The following is a 16,571-nucleotide window of genomic DNA, read 5'->3' as shown; positions in this document are numbered from 1 at the left end:
AAAAGTAATAAATTTAAATTTTACTAAATTTTACTTAAATTCTGATAGGACGGCACTAAAAAATTCACCGATATCATTCATGGCTTGCTAGTGCATTTGAGTTGCATTATTGCAACGATTTACATTAGAGTACGGAGTTAATCAAAGTGCCCTCTGAAATAAATTATTTATTATTCAGTGGCTACAAAATTTTTGTCGTTTAATGGTGTTAATCTTAATTATCAGGGAAAGTTATTATAAATATAAAAAGTTATGACTATACCAAGTGCTTTGACGCTTAAATTTAAGATTTTTCAAAAAGTGGAGTTAATCGATTTGTGCAGTGAACGGCTCAAATATCATGTTTGTCGTCAGAAATAAAATCGACCCCTTTTTCAATCTGCCGCGAAACAAAATAGTCCTTGCGGCATTGCTACCAAAGTTTGTTCGATATCAAGAACAAGTTAGACACGTTAACGCATCCCATAAATGGGAGTTTCTCCCTTTATCCAAGCAGTTATTCTTCTTTCTACCACTGTATCCGCTTTTCGCTCACGGTATTCTTCACTGCTCGTTTTACCAATATCCTTTTTGCTCGACGTTCTCGAGTAGCACGTGCTCGGGATTGTACTTGCTTGGCGATAGAGCATAAAATAAAAAACAAAAGGGTCGGCGGTATCAAGGGAGGAAGAAGGCGGAACAACTGGGAACGGAGGACATTGCTGAAAATGGGGCTGCTCGCAATTATGCGCTATGCACCCGAGACTTATCTTTACCCTATTATAAATCATGAGTCTCACCGTTGGTTAACGCAATGCTTACCAGGTATAGTTTACCATTTTCCCCTGTATTCCTCCTGTTCTTATCGCTCGTTAATAATATTCGATGGTAAAACGTTGACCTTCTTGTTCTTTGTATATGGAAATTACCTATGGATATGTTACACGAAATATCGTATTCGGTGTTAGTAATTCATTTACACGGTTACACGTTCTATATGCGTTTAACACAGGAATTATTCACTGGATCGGATAAGTGTGATGAATGAAATTCGTAAAGTGATATGTTAAAATGATAAATGATCGCTCGTAAGATACCCCTAGTGAAACGGAGTAAGTGTTGGTAGAAACAATTTTATTTTTATTACTGTTTCTCCTTTTTCCTTTTTTCAAGTAACGAATAGCGTGACAGATAATCGGTCAGGGATATTATTATAGGTCACCTTTGTGGTATATATCATTGTAAGCGGTTTGAAATGTGCAATAGTCATTTTATCGTTTGTGATAAATTACATTGTAGATTTTATAATCCTGTAGACTTATCGTGGTAATGTATATGCGGTAGTAGTATGATATACGTTTATTGTAAATTTTATTTTATAATATAATATTCCATGATAAATTTTCTTAATATTTCTAACAGTACTGAAATCGGTATTAGATTATTGCAATATTGATTCTGTACAACGACTCGAAATGACTATTAAAATATTTGCGGTGAAAAAATATTTCGAACAGTAGTTACACGATTTTAAAAAGGACATTCGATAATATATTTGTAATACATGTAATTTTATCTTTTTATCGGGATAGAGTGGTCATCCTCATTTTCTTTTTCTTTCTTTTTCTTCCTATTGTAACGCGTGTGTTCCTTTTTCTTTAATTCTAATAAAGCATCGAATTTTGCATGAAAAATATTACATGACGTAAAGATTAAAATGCATAATTATTAGGATACTCTCTAATAAATTCTTTTAAAAGTGAAATATAATACAAATAAAATAAAGGCATTAATTGTCCCAAAAATAAGAAAAATAATATAAAATCAAATATAGTACTGAATGTCCATTTGAAAATCATGTAACTTTTTTTGAGACACTTTTTTATACAATCACTATTTTATGAGTTATTTTAAGTCGTCAAGTTCTGTAATTCACGCTGTATGTTATTAATAATATATTAATATAATTGTATATTATTTATAGTATAATAATGTTATAAATTTAATATTTTTATGAATTTTGTGAAGTGTTATTCTTACTCTACACTTCTTTCTTTTCTTGTTCGAATAGTGTGAAATGAAATTTAATGATAAAATGATAATCATATTTATTTTGTTATTAGTTTTGTTTAATTGTATCCATTATTATTACTCTTATAAATAAGAGAGCTAAAACCTATTGGATTGCTATAGCCATTTCAATTCTAATAGGTCTTTGACTGAAAAATTTAGTTTTATTGACATTTTCAACTAATATCGTGGTGAGCTAATTTTTCTGCATAAATAATAGAGCTAAAACCTATTGGATTGCTATAACCATTTCAATTCTAATAGGTTTTTGATTGAAAAATTTAATTAAATATAAACAAGCTAAATTAAGCTTGTAGATTCATAATATTGATATATTTAATAATATTTTATATAATTAATCTATTTATAAAATTATTAAAATTCTATAAGTTTAACAATTTTATGAGTAGATTTGATAAATGGTTATAGTACTATATAGATAGCTGTATACATTATTGTAACCTAGATCTATAGTCATATTTAATATATTCATAAAATTATTAAAATTCTGTAGGTTTAATAATTCTATGAATAGATTTGATCAATGTACAAATTTCTATTGACTGATTTAATGGAAATTTTTATAGAAGCGGAAGAGTATGAGCAAAGAGAGAATGGCACGAAAAATTATATTCTTCTTTATTAATTCTTATAGATTCATAAATTCGCGTATCATTTAGTAGTTCGTATATTAATATGATTTAAATATAGTGTTAGCCTAGTGTTAGACTTTTTATATCTTTCTTATATTAATTACATATATTTAGGATGTATTAATTGTGGATTGAAATGAATACCAATATCTTCCACGTTTTTTAACAATTGACAAATTAATATATTTAGATTATAATATTTAAACATCGACAACAATTCTAAATAAAGTATTTTAAACACAAAGATTGACTCTATTTTGAAAATTCTTTTCTCTCTCTCACTCTTATTAACTCATGTTTACTCTATAACGATTTCCACGTAATTATTTCATCCTAGTACATTCTTCTAAACATTTTTTATCAACATCCACGCTAGATTCCACTCGCATATATTATATTTATATCGTACTAAATAACTTTCATTTATTCTACCTCAATACCATTCACACCAAAACTCACATTAAGTAAGACGAAATTCTTTGTAATCTTCTTTACGTGAACTCTGTTTCATTATTATTGAAATCTATCTTTCAATTAATTAAATTTGTCATAAAATAAATTGTGACTTCGTATATATAATGCATTACTTACGAATTTCGTATTATATTCATTTGTAAAGCAATATTTCAAAATTAAATTTGTTTAATGTTGTTACAAGGTTCAGGAATATTCCTTTTCGTTGTTGGTGATTTATGGTTTCGTACATAATTTGCAAAATCCTTTTTTTCTAAATTTTCTAAATATAATTTTTTACATTTTCACATGTGAAAAGTGTACAGTGTCTCTCTATATTGGTTTGTTATTTAAATATCATTTTCTAGAAATATAACATCGTGTTTCATTGTATGGATATTGGATACTGAAAATTGAAAACCAATTAATTTTGATTCATTTATGTATGCAGTTTGTCGAGTACTTTTCTCGATATAATTGTCTGTAATTTCGCTCATTTACATATTATTGCAATGTTATCGAGATAAATATAACTCTGAAATGAAATGTAGGAGTGATTTGTGAGAGTACATCATCGATCCCCAGAAGGAAACTGAGATTTAATGAAGCACAGGTGGCTTTAGTTCTTATACTTCTTACTTCGTAAAATTTCCAATGAATATGCATATACTTCCTCGAATATCAATTTCTGGAGATAAAAATATCCGCCATTTCCATATCATGTTATAAATATCTTCTATCTTCTACCTACATCTACATATATATTTATTTAAAAATCATGCGTATATGTTAGTTTCGTGTTTAATTGATTTTATTAATTGATCAAGTTGGTCACTTTCCTTATTGATCAAGAAAAATTTCTATTTTCGTATGGAATTCAAACGAGTTAACTAATATTTTATTTTAGCAACTATGTTTGAGAACCCAAATAAATAATAAGGAAGAGAAAAGCTTTTTACATTTTAGTAAGATTAAATTGCTCATCATTGAGTTCATTTGTTAGTAATAAATATTGAAACATCGTAATATTAATCGCTATATATATTTAAAAATTTAAATTAAAATTCATTAAAATTCGTTCTCTGATGTATAAATAGGAATTTCAGTATGGAGTTAACGATGATACTGATTCGTAGTGTTATTATTCGAGTATAGAAAATGTAAAAATATTTATTGACTGTGACAAATTTTCGATGTTGAAACTATGATATAATAGATTTTAAAATCGATTGCAATGTGCTATAGAAAGATATTACTTTTATACTGTGCAACTGTTGCCAGTGTAGCTGTGTCATTTCTGTGATTGTAAGGAAAAATGATCTATATTGTTAAGAAATTTGAATTTATGCATTAATTCAGCTTTTGAATATAGTTTTGCCTGTTCGTCAGAAAAATGCATGAAAATTATTTTTTCTCTCGAAAAAGTAGGACGAAATCTGGCTCAGGTCCAATATTTAATTCATGCGTACTAAGCAAAATTACGCAAGTGTAAAAAGTTTTTGGTTTCCAAGATTTGTTTGAATAAATTCTTGAATAACGTTAATTTTTCATATGTTTACTGTGACAACAATAATAATTTCTTTAATATTCATACGGTGTTTGGTATGCAGAATATTTGCAGAATCATAGTACTTACAACTGGCATAGAGATGATTCTTTTCATAAAACTAAAATTAAATTATAAAACTCAAAAATATAAGCCTTTTTCGAACTTTTTAAATGAAGAATTTGAAACGAAAAATAGCATTTCATTATAGTAACCGATTTATTTTATAATAGTAAGTTACCAATATCGAATGATAAGTCATTGAAACATATTTTCTTCAGTCCACGTTTCAATGACTTATCATTCGATATTGGTAACTTACTATTATAAAATAAATCGGCTAGTATCATGAAATGCTATTTCATATTAATAAATCTCTGTTATAATTTAAATCACTGAAAATTACGATTTATTCTTCATTAAAATTACTATATTGTTTTCACGCATTTTCTACGAATTTTCAAATTTAGTTTTTCCGAGGATGAACCTATGAGAAAATCACTTTTTACATTTTTAACTCAGTCTTATCTGAAGAATCATCACTTGCCAGCTGTAGATACCACGATTTCGTAAACATCCTGTATAGCATACTTTCTATAAAATAAAATTGTCAAGATTATGTTTCATATTCCTATTGTAACCTAAATAATGTATTATTAATATAAGAAACTTATTTATTTGTTTAACATTGGTTATTTATATATAAGAAACAATGTTTCCAATATTTATAAGATTTTCTAATTTCCTGTTATTGTAATATAACTCCAGACAACTGATCTATATTCGTTAAACTCACATTTGAAGAATACTCAGCAAGAAAATCCATTTCCACGCGTAACTACCCACGTGTTATCTCATAAATAGAAATTAATGAATGAAATGCTCACATTCTACTTTAAGAAACTTTTTGGCTGTGATACAATCAGGCAGAATATCATAGGTTCGGTGGATTTGCCCTATTTTGTCTAAAATTATTATGAGTTATTACTATTTTTCAGGAATGAAAAACGAATAAATATATTTATATTTTTCTCATTTAATAATAAAATAACAATAGTTAATGAATATTTCTATAATGAAATCAACCATTCATATCCACATTATTTAAATTAATAAAGAATATTTACAATATGATACAAAAAGAGTACATAAACTCGTATCTATATTGTAGGAAGAAAGGGAATGATTTTTAGATTTTTGAAGAATGACATTTTTACAGTAAAAGTCTGAGCATTGCTTCGTATTATCAACCCTTTGCAGTCAACGATTTTGTGGCTAGAGAAGAGTAGAAAATTAAAGATTCTCTACTAAAAAACGAACGATACTTTTTTGGGCAGTAAATAAAGAATTCTGTAATAATAGAATTGTAGAATTATTTGGCTTCGATACTTCGCACATTGTTACATTACATTAAATTTGATATATTAATTAATATCAATCTTCCAAATTTTATGAAATGGTGACTGAAGCTCACCTCTCGAGTGCAAAGGGTTAAGTTTTGAAGGTACTCAGCTGGATCGATTTAAATAGAACATTTTGTATAGCTTTGTATCTGATATTTTCTTCACTAGTATAGATGATTGATTGAAATTTGTTGGCTGCAATCTCGCTCCAGTTGCAACTATATGAGGAAATATTGTTTTGGAATTTGACCTGATATCTTTCATTTGAAAAATTTATCGATATATATTCATCTGAAAGAATATGCTCTTCAAAGAATATTATATTTCACGATCTTAAAACTAATCGTTTCATCGTGGCTCTGCTGCCTTTAATAATAATTTAATTATGTTTCGACAAAGGATGGAATTTTAGCATCAACATACGCACGTTGAAGTATTGTAAGTGTGAGAAATAAAAGAGAGTGTTATTACCAACTAACGTACTGTAATAGAGTCTCCTTTGGTACTATTAACTATAATAATTACTTCTATGTTAAGCTTGAATGAATCCACACGTGATTATAGAAATATTCAGAGTTCGATATAATTTTAATTCTTAAGCTCCATATTTTTAAAAGGAATATTCAATAAAGTACTTTTAATAATTGCATATAGGTGTTTAAATATGAGAAAAAATATCGAAAAAGCCATACCAATTCATAATATCACAAAAAAATTAATACACTTCATCGATTTATGCTATACATTTTTCTCCTCGTTATAAAAATTTAAATACTTCCCTTGCTATCATTTTTGTTAAATAATATTTTATATGATTCATTTATATTTTAACAATTATTTTTGGTAGATTAAATTTTTATAACGAGGAGAAAAATGTATAGCATAAATCATAATGCATATATAGTAATGATAAATACTTCCCTGGCTATCATTTTTGCTAAATAACATATTTTATATGATTCAATTATATTTTAACAATTATTTCTGGTAGATTATCATTATTATATATATAACCAGTCCTTTATGAAAGATTTGTATAGTTTCAAAACACGTATTTAAAATGACTATAATAATGTGGATATAATAATGCTAATATATCATATACTATTATGTTAATAATATATTACATTATTATGGAATATTATAGTATTTTAAAAAATTGCAAATATTAATATTACATAGATTGTACAGTGGTTAGCGACATTTCTGTGAAGACATTAATTTATACTCCATGTTACAGATGACCATTAGAGTCAGATATTAGAGACCTACAAATCTGTTTTAATGTTTTTCACGAGTCCAGCGTCTGCACTCTCAATAGTGGTATACTACTTAGCAAGGCTTGTCATAAACCCTTCATATAGCACAGGAGGGATGCGTGGACACGAGGACTGCTTCCCCTCGGGCCTAGTTCTTCCTCCCTGTTGACCTCTCAGTTATCAAAGTAGACACGTTGCACGGTGATCCAAGAGGACTTCCTACTCAGAGTTGTCCGCCAATTCGTTACTCGTGTCACCACCTGCTACTTAAAATTAGATATAAAAGCACGAAGTTAACGGATAGGGATATTAATCAAGCAAATAACAATAAAGTGCTGCATTCGAGTGATACATAAACTTAGTTTCCAATAATACAGATAACAACCACTCTACGAGATTGTCTGATACAGAATTAAGCTGGCGTGTGAGAGACAAGTAAAAATTTATGATGATGCTAGAGTATGTATTCGGCAGATGACATAGTTCACGAATGATGTGTGTATATCGATTATTTTTGATCGAAAGTGGATTTTGAATAGCTTCACATTTGGGAGAGTTGCGAAGGTTTCCGAAGGTTTTAGTTGCCATTAAAAATGATTACTTATTTAATTTTGCTTTATCGAAAAGGAAAATATAGAATTTTCATTGCTAAGCCAGCTCATCCTGTAATCTTTACAAGATGACGATAGTCATTGTCGTTGCTGGATAGCATCACTATCAGTGATATATTGTTATTATTATATATTGTTTATTACAATATTTTATTATATCATGTTATATTATATTGTTCGAACCAATTATAAAAGAATATATTTTAGATGTCAACATGTTTAAATTAATATATCTATCATCAGATCCACTTATCTTCTCTTTAACAGCATATAAGAAGTGAAGAATACACTCATCTTTGGCCATTTTTGGTTCCTTTCATTAAGAAACAAGTTAAGTCTGTGGTAATGGTTACATAGATTTTTAAATATATATCTGTTGATATAATAAAGGAGCGATGTATGTAAGAAAGGGACGAGTGGAACAAGTCTGCATGAGATGGAAATATCTAATAAATTCATGAATAATGAATTTATCGTGATGAGTATGCGTGTAATGATTGAGGTGTGTGAACTGTGTATGTTCATGCAATGTATGTAAAAAAGAAAAAAAAATGAGAGTGATTTGGTATAGGTCAGTTACAATTGAGTTTTAATAACGAGAAGAGGTGTAAGCATGTGATTGTGATAAATTAATTATAATTAAACTTAATATTTGTGTTTGATAATCTTTGTAATTAAATAAAGAATTGTTTTGATTGTTATTAATATTTCATCCTCCACTAACAAAGTCAGTTTTTATAAGATGACAATTATCATTGTCATTTTTGAATAATGTCATTATATGGCTACATGACAATATCATTTTGTCGAACTATGTGAAATCATGTTTCAGATGTCAACATGTTTAAGGCTAGCCTTAAAAGTATAAATATTATTAATTTTAAAATAGTATATTTCGGAACGCTTCTATATACGATACGAGTTCTGCAACGAGGCTACGTCGGAAAATACAATAACTATGAATCGGTGGAGAAGAATAAGAATTTCCTTCTTACAGCTTTCGGAGGTTCTTATATATTCTTACTTCTTGGAGGTGTAAAAATGACCATTGGCCCGTAATCAAGGTAAAAATGAGTAAGATGTTTTGAACTCTGACGTTGGCTTACCTTTATCAGCTAGGTCCTTTCAGTGACTGAGTCAACGAACCGTTGGTCATCCAACACTGCCATTGCAATGCAATCTAAGTGAGCCATTGCAAGATAATGATTGCCAATGTCATTACACGTCTACATCACTCCACTGCTCGAACTAATTATGTAAAGCCGCATTTAAAATGTCAACACGATTAAGCCCAACTTTTAATCGTGTTCAATTATATTCACTTTGACAGCACACAGAAATTACGCAATTTATCGATCTCTAGTGAAGAATGTTTTTCTACTTTTTCTCATTACGAAACAGACTCAGTCAAGTCTATCAAGATGACAGTTGCCATTTTCGTTATTGAACAGTGTTATTACACGTCTATTGCTCGAGTCAATGTGAAATTTCATTCTAGGTGTCAAGTCATTTATGTTCACGTTAACAGTATACAGAGAGCGAAGAGTGTCTACGTAATCTTTAATCAGCAATGCTTGTCTTGTTTCTGTTGCTGCGTGACAGGTCGAGCCATCCTTTGCAAGATGACGATTGCCGTTGCCTTTATTAGACAGTGTTATTGCAAGACGATCGATAGAGGAACCGTCCAATAAACTGCAATAACTTTTCTCTGACAGGAGCTTAATCGTTGTCCCAAGTGTACCTTGGTCGATGTAGTATCGACAACAGTGGTGAGTGCAATAACCCAAGCGCTGTATCCACTTTCCCGGTAACCGTAATTAAACGCACGTGTCACTGGCAACGATAACGCTCCGCGATATGTCGGCATCGCGCAGCAGATCCGGTGGGAACGTCGCATCCGCTTCAAGATAATTGTGAGCGATCGCTCGTTACGAGCGTCGTTAACCATGAGAAGCGCCATTGGTTCGAAGCGTGCTTGTCATTGCAGACATTAGCCGATGATGCTTTACCGCTTTCCTCCTGCTTTACAGCTAGCCTATATTGGCCGAAATGACGCCGCGCGTCACGAGATCGTTTCCTAGATACACCGGTCTTGCTTTCATCCAGAGATTTTAATAGCCACTGATTACGTCCAACAAATTGATTATGTACTTGCCCAGTAAAACTGAAAACCATCGTCGAGTTTGAATTTCTATTAAGAACTTTACACGAGGTGTCATCAGATACCACTGAAATATCACTGATAATGAGATATTTGAATTCCAGTGGCGTTCCCGCGCATTTCTGTGGCGGGAAAATCTGCTGCGTTTAACTTGTTAATATCGTAATAGGTCGTTATTATTTAACCTTTTGCACTCGAGAGGTGACTCTCAGTCACCGTTTGCTTCAATGCTATAACTCAAATAACGAATTATGATAATTATATTAACAACTACGCGCGAAATATCGAAATAAAATAATTCTATTCGTTCATTTCTCACACAAATGCACGATTTTCTTTTTTTATTTTGGCATAAAGAGTATCCGCGAGCTTATGAAAATCTAAGAAAAGCTTCGAATTGCTGTTTGCGACGAAAAAGTCTTCGAGTCCAAAGGATTAGGAAAGGTTTCGAATAATGGTAAGATGATTAAAATCAACAGTACCAATTCCACGTTTAACGTGGTAGGAAATGCAATTGGTTGTTCAAATTATTATCCCTGTGCACTGGAAAATTTCCTCGTTATGAAGATATAACAATTCGAAGCTTTTCTTATATTTTTCTTATCTCAGTGATACCATTTATGTTAAAATAAAGAGAGAAAATCACGCGTATTTCATTTCAATATTTCACATGGAGTTATTTCTAATCTAGTAATATCTCATACTCGTTACTCAGGCTTCCAGGTATTGAAACAAACGGTGACTGACAACGAGAGTTACCTCTCGAGTGCAAAGGGTTAATATACAATATTATATATAATGTTTATTTGTTTATTTTTTGTTTTGGTCGAGAGCTTTAGACACTGGAATACTTGGTAAAATAAAAATATAATTTAGCAAGTCACTTGTCTTTATAAAATCCTTAATACACAGTGTGGTATTTTTTAAAGATTTACTTTATAATAATTTTTTTACTTCTTATATGCCTATGAATATGTTATTGTAGAAAATAAATAATAAATAAGTATATTAATAACAAGTTTATATACTAATATGTTAATATATATTTTTGTGTATGTAATGTAATTTACTATCGTTATTTATTAAATATGTTATAAAAGAAAAAAATGCTGTTTATGTTACAAAATTTTTTTTATTTCGTTATAGTTGTATATTTGTCCGATAATTTTTAAAGTATTAATACATTTTGAAATACTTCACAAACTACTTCACAAGTATGAATGTGTGTATATATGTATGCACATGTAAATTTACTTTAACGAACGTATTGAAAAATTTCATAAAATAAGTGTATTATTTAAAGAGAAATGATTAGTTCCTATTTATAAGAAATTTCACTTCCCATAAGAATAATGATGTAATAATAATGTAATATATCTGACTTTTTCTGCTGTATAAAAGAGTCTCAGATATTTCAAAATTATAATCTCGTCGTTTTAATCTAAAAAATATTTTCAATGTAAATTCAATTTGTAAATAATTTTAAAAAAATTAATATAATACAAATTTTTTATAAATTCTTGTAAACTCGTTTAGAAGTTAAAATTCTAAACTAGCCTAACTCACAAAATTTCATCACGAATCTAATTAACCACTATAGACATGACATGTATTATATCCACGCAACTCCAACGATCCTTCAGAAATCGGCTTAAGCTTCGTACGCATATCAAAAGTCACGAATTTAAGCAGTATATATAATTATTCATGGACTGTACCATCCAACTAGTAGAACTGTCGTGATAACTTCGTGCGATCTCATTTAACTTCGCTTAGCCATGAATTCACTTGACTTATAGGTCATCGAAGTCATTGCGAAAAAGACTATAGTCGTAGACACGTATGTACAAATACTTGAAAGCTGACTTCTGCACTACAAAGTTTAAGTTGATCTTAATTTTTTCTTATCATTTTATTATTTTCCTTATTTAAGAAAAAATTATCTCGTGTCAAGATTACGAACTATCACATTAAATAAAATACCTTTGGGATCGATATCATATTTTGGAATAATGTGAAGGAATTATAGTTCTGCTATAAGTCCATAATTTAATAACACGACTGTAAGAAAATTCAGGGAAAATTAATTTTGTAACTACGTTATCTTACGAGTAATTTATTATTAATAAGTAAATCTATTCGTAGCTAAATCTATCTCATTTTTAAGGATTGTGTAATGGTAGGTGAAAACAGGTTCTTGGAAAGTTAACTGCTAATTAAAATGAAAATTTTTATATTTTTCCTTGATTTCGTTGAAAGTGTTACAGGTACATCGTACGAGTCCAAACACGAACTCGTTTATGTTATATTTAATCATATGTAAATTTAAATTACTTCCGTTTTATAAACGACGATGTTGCGTGATGATACATTTTTTCTATGCAACATTTTTTCTGAGAATATTAATAATTATTACACACATGTATTTTATTCCCTCACAATTTATAATTAACCTCAAATTAAATTATTTTGCTCTTGTTAGTAATTTAACGTAATGGACTTATCTGAGGTCGTATATAAATTAATTTAGATTAATTTTCATCAGGAGTATTTTAATAACTAACTGATAATAATTTCATGAAAGTACACCGGAGAATATAAAACTTGGGAGTAATAAGATCCTCTATCCAAGTAATATCATCTATCCAAATTTCAGTTAGTGTATCTTGCAAATATCAGAAAGTATATAAAAAAGTAGCGAGGTTGACTTTAGAAACTTCAGTTGGAGAAAAGTTTTTGTCACGAAGCAAGAAGATACATTTGCATGGAAGTGTAGCAAGTGGACCACCTGGTTAGTTTTACTTTCGAATTCTTTACTTTCTCTCCAAGACGTCGATTGAGCCCTCAAGCCCAAAGCAGTGAGCATAGTCATTTTATAAGTTTAAAAAGACGACCGCAGAATGAGAACATTTTTTGCCTGTCTTGATGTCTTGTTAATAACAAACGAATTTTATGTCGAACGTATACCTAATTTACTAAAATACAATTTACTGAAATAAAATACACAGTGCGAAAACGGCTGCTATCAATAAATAGCTTAGTAGGAGCTTAATAGGAATTTCTATATCTGTGTTACGAGTTTCAAATTTATAGTTTAAATTTCTCTGTACTACTCACTACCGATCTAATCCAAATTTCCAATAAAATATCCAGATTTGGATGTTTAAAATTATTTGAAACGCGACAATACCTAGAATCTTCTTTTGGACGAACAGTACTTTGTCTAACTAAGATTTACGTGATATCTTATGGCTCATTCATTAATTTTTAATCTGCTGTAGATTAAAATCCATCTTTTCGGATATCAAGATCTAAACCTAATAAGTAATATAAAGAACTTATTACGCTAACATGGAAATTCTTATAACAGCCTGTTCCACAATAACGAACACTTTGAAATTTTTAAAATTTTTTCATCATAAATGCAACATCGTGATTTTTTATTTAACATAGAATGTAGTCCAAAATTCAAAGGTCTCAAAAATCTTTGCAGATCTGTTGTTTTAAGTACATTAAATGGAAAGTAAATATTTAAGATAGAGCTATCCTAAAGTTTATATCGCAAACATGGTATTCACTGTTTTCTAGGATTGTCATATCAGTCATTTCACATGTTTCTCAATTATTTTATGGCCAAGAGGGACGTCAAAACAACGAATATTTAAGGCTTTCACGAGTAAACATTTCTGCAGCCTTAAGACGATTTTTCCATTTAACTCACTAGCGCCACCACGGCGCATATCTGCAATGAATATTTATCGTAAATATTGTATATAACAATAGATGGATTGCTACCTTGTTCAGTATACAAAACTTGAATGACTGAACGTTTCATTGCCTTAAGTTTCTCCATATAGGAACATAACTTTGCATATGAGAAAATAATTTTTGCACAGAAATTTAGATCTAAAGGACATAGGACATAGAAGTAGATTTTAAATATTTAAAAACAAACATAAAATGTACAGAATCATCAAACTGGTCAATTTTTAGAACCAAAATAGTGTGGATTTGGTTTTATTAGTGTAAATGCGAGTATGTGAGGTCGAGTAATGGCACGAATGTAGATATGTATGCTTTTGGAAGTGCGAGTGGAAGATCTAGAATTCGTGGTGTTGTACAGTTGCTATGGATCAGAGTCAATATGTTATAAAGAAGTTCAGTTTGTTATAAAAATATAAGATATAAGACGTGTGTGATTTATAATTTTATAATAAATATACGATTGTTATACAACAAACTCACAAATAGTAGTGTAGTATCGCAGAATGCCCACCTTGTGTGTAAGTGACTTTGGTTCGGAAAGTCGCCAAGGGTTCGAGGGCCAGGTCATTCGGAAAAACCCCGGCGATGCGTCAGGCCCTTAGCATGACCATATTTGGTCGTGTTGAGGGAGGCTTTTTAGGGAATATATAAAGAAGACAGAAATGGTCAAGGGACGATTCGTGAGAGACGATTCTTCAGAGACGCTTCTTCTTGAGAGACAGTGCTTGAGAGATAGTCAAGCTGGGTCAGTGAGTCGCAATAGTGTTGTTAGTTGTAATCATTGTTCCATCCCGGAGAGCGTATTTAGAATATGATTTTATAATTAAGGCTTACACTTTTAACAGACCTAACGGTTTATTTTATATTTTATACTGCGACTGCAATTCCGGAGGTTCGATGTGCCTCAACGCCGTTCTAGCGGATTAAGCTTATAAAGGTAAAGCAAAATTAGGAATTTTACTAGTACCAGACGCGACAGATGGGACCCACTTGTGACAGACCCAACAAGCGACGGACGGACGGCACTTATAAATCACGTCATTGACCATCAGAAATCGGCTCCTTGACAGTTTCCTACTCCTTAGCCAAAGGTCCTTATGTCACACCCTCTGTCCAATTAAAACTCTTTACCTTTCCACCACCAACATCTATTTTACCCAATCAGAACTAAACTAGAGAAAACACCGGACCGAACACGACGAGACAGGACATAGAGCAAAATCGAGAAGTCAGTTCGTCTTCGGCACCAATCCTTAAAACATCTCAATTACACATACAAACGCGTGTTCGAAACGGTACTCCGTTAACGTCTACATTATAACTATTCTACACTTTTCTGTAAATAAACACTCTCTTTTGACCACACACATTCTGGATCCTTATTATCACAACTAGTCACGCAATATTAATTTGGCGCGTGATAAGCGTTCTGGGAGATCGAAGAGATTCGATACCGTAGGACGCTACAATCGTGTTGTTAGTTGAATTGTGTCGTTAGTTGTAGTCGTAAGAGTTTAGTTCATATATATATCTATATTCGTAGTCTTTACCGTCACCGCATATTGTATTATTATTTTGATATTTAATAAATGGTTTTATATTATTTTAACAACCACCCATGTCTCTACAGTAGTGATGAAGTGGAATAGTGAAATTAAATAGAAAATGTGGAATATACTCTTTTCGAGTATTAGAAAGCTTGTAACTTAAGGGCTCAATTAGAAATTATAGAAATATGACGTTATATCTAATTCATCGCTCATGAGTATGCGAGTTGATAAACGTTGAATGATAATTAACGACGAACGTCAGGACCTCTTGCATTGACAATGTGTTTCAATTCGGACATGAGATTAGATGCTTTGATTACCTCGTTTCCACGGGTTAGTTGAGTGATGTTATCTGCTTCTAGATCGCTAAAAGATCAAGATAGTGACAAAAATGTCACGATAACTAACCCTTTGCACTCGGCGATATTTTCGTTACAGAAACATAGTAATTCGAAGACTTCCTGCCATAAAGTCGGCGATATTTTCAAAACGGTAAGAAGTGCAGATTAATTATAAGTCATAGAATTATTTTACCTCGATATTCCACGCGTCGTTGGACAATTTTAAATTTGAGATCTTAATTAACAATGATCTCTAGAATTTGGTTAAAAATGGTGACTGAGAGTTGCCTCTCGAGTGCAAAGGGTTAAGTACTTAAGTATATACAGTGTCCCATTTAATTCTCTTCTGTGCAATGTTTCTAAAACTATCAATAATATTAAACAATTTTTCAAACAAAACTTAGATACTTTTAGAACTTTTAAAGGCTACATAATCTGATGCGAATAAATTTTTTGTTAAATGGACGTGAAAAAATCATTTTCTACATAGCAAATTTTTTTTGGACGAATGAGTGAAGGTAATTTTTTACATAAAAGTACTAAGCCACTAATGATGAAAAATTATTACTTCGGAAGATATTTTAATTTTAACACGATCGCTACTACGTGTTCTATATGCGTGACACTAAATTTTATCCGAGGCAAAGTGTCACATATCCATAACAAAAATTGAATTTTAATTGTCGATGAGGGAAGCAGATTAAATTTTATCTATTTATATTGCAGATATAATGAGATTATACTTCGACTATTATTACAGACGATTCCACAGTTCTGTGG

This window comes from Eufriesea mexicana, unplaced genomic scaffold (assembly GCF_001483705.2).
Source record: "Eufriesea mexicana isolate 0111107269 unplaced genomic scaffold, ASM148370v2 scaffold1178, whole genome shotgun sequence".
NCBI lineage: Eukaryota > Metazoa > Arthropoda > Insecta > Hymenoptera > Apidae > Eufriesea > Eufriesea mexicana.
Note: the sequence above shows the minus strand (reverse complement) of the source record.